Source organism: Cricetulus griseus, chromosome 5 (assembly GCF_003668045.3).
Source record: "Cricetulus griseus strain 17A/GY chromosome 5, alternate assembly CriGri-PICRH-1.0, whole genome shotgun sequence".
Lineage (NCBI taxonomy): Eukaryota > Metazoa > Chordata > Mammalia > Rodentia > Cricetidae > Cricetulus > Cricetulus griseus.
The window spans coordinates 129,331,120-129,337,119 of record NC_048598.1 but is presented as its reverse complement, the minus strand read 5'-3'; positions in this window follow the sequence as shown (position 1 = coordinate 129,337,119).

Here is a 6,000-nt window from a genome sequence, read left to right as displayed (position 1 = left end):
GTACAATCTTGTGTAGTCCTTATGCAGGTAATCACAGTTGCTGTGAATTAAAGAGTGTCATGGCTCTGTCATATCCCAAAGTCACTCTTCCACACCATCCCCCTACTTCTCTGCCCCTTCCATCCTTTCCACACTTTTTCTTTAATTTCCTTGAGTCTTAGGAGAGGTGATATAGATGTCCTTTTATGGCTGAGCACTCAACAGTCACTTACTCTTATTGCATTGATCAGTTATGAGTTTCTTCAGTCACCATTGCCCACTGTGAAAAGAAGATTTTCCCACTGAACAGCAACACACAAACATAGTTATTTAGAACATAATTGGATGGACAATTCATATCCATTAGCAAAAAAGAGCAGTAGTTCCCCCATTAGGGCCTCTGAATCCCTAGCCACTGCCTCATGACTGGGTTACAGTGCCAGATATGAGCTCCTACCTGTGGAGTGGGCCTTCAGATCCAGTTAGTAAGTAGTTGATTACTCCAGTAATGGACTTGTCACTATTGCATCAGTGGGCCTATCTTTTGGGCCAGTCAGTAGTGTTGTATACAGGTCTGCAGCTAGTAAGACTATTGACAATTGTTCCCCAGCAGCCTGCATAGCATATTCTATAACTATGAGATCATGTGGACAGAGAGGATTTTTTCAGCCCTGATTTATTTTTCTCTGCCTGTGACCATATAATTTTTTAAAAAAGTATTTTATTGGTACATGTTAATAAATAATAGTGTATATAGACTGTTGATTATTTCAGGTTTGGAATACAACAATTTCCTATTGATAGAAATTAAAGAAACTATACCCTACTGTTATAATTATGTTATGGTTATGAACATGGAATTTTACTTTCAAATGAAAACAAAGAGAATAGAACAAGATTCTCATTTGATAGATTTATATCCCCGTCCCCCCTGTCCCCTACTCCTTGATGATACCCAAAGATAAATTGAGGACAAATCTAAAGAGTAGAACTTGCTTGACACTTAAAAAAGATATAGAAGTTGATGTTCCTGAGAAAAGGGCTCACTAATTTGAAAAGCTGGGGCCACAGCTTTGGTTTGCCCAACACAACCTCTTCTTCAGACACACAACTGGAGAACTCCGGATTCACCATAACTCAGTAAGTATGTTGAAGCTGGTCTAAGAGAAACCCAGGTCCAATTCTTTCGCATCTAGAAGAAAAAGCACCCCAGACCTCTCAGGGCAGTCATTCCCATTCTTTCATATTGTGGGAATTCTTGGAATATATTTATGGTTCTCAAAAATGTGAAGCCCGTGGACATCTTTGAAATTGCACAGGAGACTAGAATTTGTTCAGTGTGAGCAGGCACTGAGTTCTCTGTAGTGTCCTCTATTGTTTTGGAGGTGCAGAGAAGCCTTTGAAACTCAGGCCCAACTGAGTTTCTTTGCCAGAAAAACCTTTCACTACAAGAAAAAGCATGGGCTCCACACCCAGAGGAAGTGCAGAATAAACCTATTCTTTTTTTGTTTGTTTTGCTTGTTTTCCATGTTGGTAAAGCCAAAGGCTTATATGTTGAATCATGTATATCTAAAGACCCTGACATGATTTTAGCAGTCTTGGGATGGCCTTTTTGTTTCCAGTGCTGCCTTGACATCCAGAGCCATTTGTCTAGTCAGAATTTTCACTTGGGAGCCCACTAAGCATTTCTAGGGGAATATGAGAGGATTAAGGCAGACTTCTGAACACTTCCTCTCATCTGCCTCTCTCCCACCATCCCCCAGATGTGTAAAGTGGCACTGTTTACTGAAGCCAAAAATCTTGGAGTTATTGTAAACATTTTTTAATGCTGTATTGGTTTATCACTCACACCTATTGGCTGCACTTCGGTTATTGTCAGCTAGGCACAAGTCACCCTATTACTCTCTTGGATTTTCTAACTAATCTCATTTCCCCCCCAACCTTCTACTTCTAGCTGGTTCTCCCAGGGCAGCAAAGTAAACTCTTTAAGTCATAAATCAGGCCCTGTTATATAAAAGCTAAACCTGCTAATCATTTACCATCATGAAGTGAATGAGATCCCAATACTTACATAGCTTATTGATGGTACGTGATCTGACCCAACCTCTTTCTACCATTCTTCTCCTTATTTACTAGTTCCTGGCATGTTCTGAACTGCTTAAGTAGGACAGCAAAGAGAGCCAGACGGTGAACAAAATATAAGCCTTTTTGTTATAAAACTGATGGATGAACATAGCTTTAGTTCTTTGGTTAAGAGAGAGGGAGACAGCAGGAACATGGGTCCTTTTCTCATGGAGTTAATATTCAAAGAAGATATATTTAAAACACACATGTAATGCTTTATATACATACACACATGCATATATAAACCCAGACATTAAAAGGAACCAGGGAGGGTGGATCTGAAAAGAGTTGGGGAAGAGAGTATGATCAAAACATGTTGTACAAAATTCTCAAATAATTAATAAAATATTAAACATATAAAAGAACTGGAGTACATTTTTTCCTTCTGGGACAGGATCTTGATGTGTAGCCCAGGCTTGCCTTAAGATATTTATAAGATCTTTTAATATTCTGCCGATGTGAAGAAAATACATTTCTTCATGAACATCCTGCCTCAACCTGCTGAGTGCTGGGATCTTGGGTATATACCATTAAGTCTCGATAATATGAAAAATTTGAAGCCTCCCAATTGAACTATAGGATTAAATTAAGAATTAATTTTTGTAGAGAAGTAGGAAACACTTAGAACCAACCAAATGGAAGAGTTTATTGATTATGTTTATGCATGTGTCTGCATATATATTTATTTACTACTTACTCTTACTTCCTAACACTTATCACAATGAAAACTGTTTTGGATCATGTTACCTCTGTGATGAAGATGATAACTATATGTATTCCACTGTTGAAAGGATGGCGCCTCTGAGTGAGGCTCCAGTGTGCCTTATCAGCTGGTCTTTCTATGGCAGCATTCTTCAGACTTCTGGAAACCGCACAACTCACTTGAAGGTTAAATTAAAGCATGGATTATTAATCTTTCTTTTGCTGACATCAGTGATACAGTCATTGCCAAAGATGATCTCATGTGTTTGAGGACAAAGGAAGCAGCAATCTGTAAATTCAACACAAGCCTTGGACCATTCTTGTTTTCCCCGATAGGAACTGTCTGTCAAGATGAAAGAGGGGAGTTTTGATTCACTGTTACTGCATGTGTTTGAAAGTCACTTTTTCATGAATAGATGCTGCTAACAAAATGAAATACTGATTAAATATTAAAGATGACTTAAATTCTATCTTAAAGCATCTCATAGTTTCAGCTTATTCAAATCAAACATCTTCAAACCTTGCTGGGATTTACCTTTGAGCAGAATTTTCCCTGTAGGGGAAGCATTTGGATTCATTTCAACCTTTGTTCAATAAATACAAATTGATGCTTGCATCAAGAATAAGCAGGAAACATAACTTTTTGTAAGGTCTTTTAATATTCTGCTGTTATGAGGAAAATACTTTTCTCACCCACAAATGCACTGTATGCAAAACCTTATGCTTTTCTGCAGACTTTTGCTTGGTTTCTTCTGTAAAAATCATATGTTGAATATCTGAGAGGTTTGCAACCTCAAAAAGTTAGCATCACTTTCAATATGTCTACTGTTTTTCTTACACAGTGTTTATTTCTCTTTCAGTAATCTCATCCCACCTTTTTTGGGGGGTGGTGGTGGGCTATCTTTAGTATGTAGAATGAGAGGCCTAAGATCCAGCTGTAACCAGGTCAGTGGGTTCAGCCATTCTCTGGACAATAAGGACCAGTGTTAGAAACAAGTTTATTACCTGAGTGGTCCAGTAAGACCTACTTCTGAGATTTGAGAGGAAGCATCATAAAGGCGCTATGTTCTGTTGGACTTGAAACACAAAGACAGAAACTGGCAGTTGCTGTGGTAACCTTAAGTCAGTGGTTCTTAACCTATGGGTCTCGGCCCCTTTGGGGGTTGAATGACCCTTTTCTTTGGGTTACTGAAAGACTATTGGAAAACACAGATATTTACAATTCATAACGCTAGCAAAATTGCAGTTATGAAATAGCAATGAAAATAATTTCATGGTTGAGGCTCACCACAACATGAGGACCTGTATTAAAGGGTCCCAGCATTAGGACGGTTGGGAACTGCTGCCGTAAGCACACTGAAAGCAAAGCCAAGAGGTCAGTCCAGGGCAGAATCTCTCTAGGATACTGTTTGAGCTTTTGGATTTGCTTATATCTGATTTAAGTTATGTGAGACAGCTTTTCTTTTTGCTGAAAGCTACTTGAATTGGATTTTTAAACACTTGAAAATAAGAATCAAGAACATTCTTTGCAAGGCTTTTATTCTCATTAATAAACACAGAAGTGCATTATAAGTGACGGTAAATACAGAATGTTGTCTTAGTAACCAAAGTTTTAGCACTTTGGGGATTTTCGTTTTGATACGTATTGCTGGTAGATACGTATTGCTGGTCTTTGGAAACATTAAAAAGGTTATACTTTAAGCACACATTGATCTCAATATTATCCAGGATCATTATCCAGGATCATTCTGGTTAGAGGGACCCAGAGACCTTACAGTCAATCACATGGGAAAGTAGATGGCAGGCTGAATGTAGAACACTCATCCAGAGTGATTACAGCAGTAGTCATGACCTAGAGTCAGCAGTTGGTAGTGACCAAATGTGCAAGAAAGAAGGATTGAGGCAGGGAACATGGAAGATGAACATGAAGGAAACCCCCATGATGAAGAGACCAAGTCAATATGCTACGGCATTATTTTTATGTTGGAAATAGTTTGTAGCCTTTAAGAATTGTATTTCTAATGTTTATATTTATTGAAGATTCTTAATGTGTTTCCTAGTAAGAAGAGCACAGTGCTTTATGGGAGTGTGGTTACATTTTAAAAACAAAACACATGTATAAATATTAATACATTTTTCTCAAAGACACATTTGAAAACACCCCAAAGCAATTATCCACTATGGGTGGGATTACAGTGATTTACCTTTTCTTTTGCTTGCCTGTGTCTTGATTTTTCTACAATGAATATGAATTATTTGAGTGAAAAACAGCAGCAGAAGGCACACCCTGAGAACAAACATAATCGGTAGTGTGAACACATGGGCCGGGCATCTCTAGGTGTCAGAGGCACACAGGGTAGAGATCCGGGAGTTAGGGAAAACCATTTAAACTCTCAGAAATACTACTAATAATAGTATGTGAAACTCAACTTATGAGAATGAGCCCTTGAAGGGAAGATGGGACCTGGGTGCTGTCCTGGAGGCTCCCGTGAGGCCAGAAGACCATTCTTTTAGCTTTCTCCTGGCAGTAATTTCCAGTTCAGTTCCATAGGCAGGCATTTCTCCAATGGGAATATATTTTAACTTCACCAAAATACGAGAGTCCATGAACAGATCAACAGTCTTTTAGAAATGTGTTGATGGTGTCAGTCAAACACAGGGTGGTGTTGCACCTCTCAAAGACACGCTTTAGTTTCTTATTGCTGATGTAACAAATTACCACCCAGCTGATGCACAGAGGCATGCAAATTCATTATCATTGTTTGTGGTTCATATGTCTGAATGGCACCTTTCTGGGGTAAAATCAAGGTGTCAGCAGAACTGTGTTCTTCCTGGAGGCACCAGGGGACTGTCCATTTAGTGGCCTTATCTAGAGGACACCCTCCTTTCTGGCCTTACCGCTTCATTTCAAAGCATTAGTGGTTTGGAGTCTTCTCATGTGTTAATCGGTTGCATTATTTTTTTCTGGTTTCCCTCTTCCACTTATTTTTTAAATTAAATTAATTTATTGAGTATATGCTACAACACATGTGGAGGACAGAGGACAACTTGCAGAAGTTGGTTCTCTTCTACCACACAAATCCTGGGGATTGAATTCAAGACATCAGGCCTGCCAGCAAGTACTTTTATCCAATGAACATCTTGCTGTACCGCCCCGCTCCTGCCACCCCCATGCTTCTACTTCTAAGGATGGTT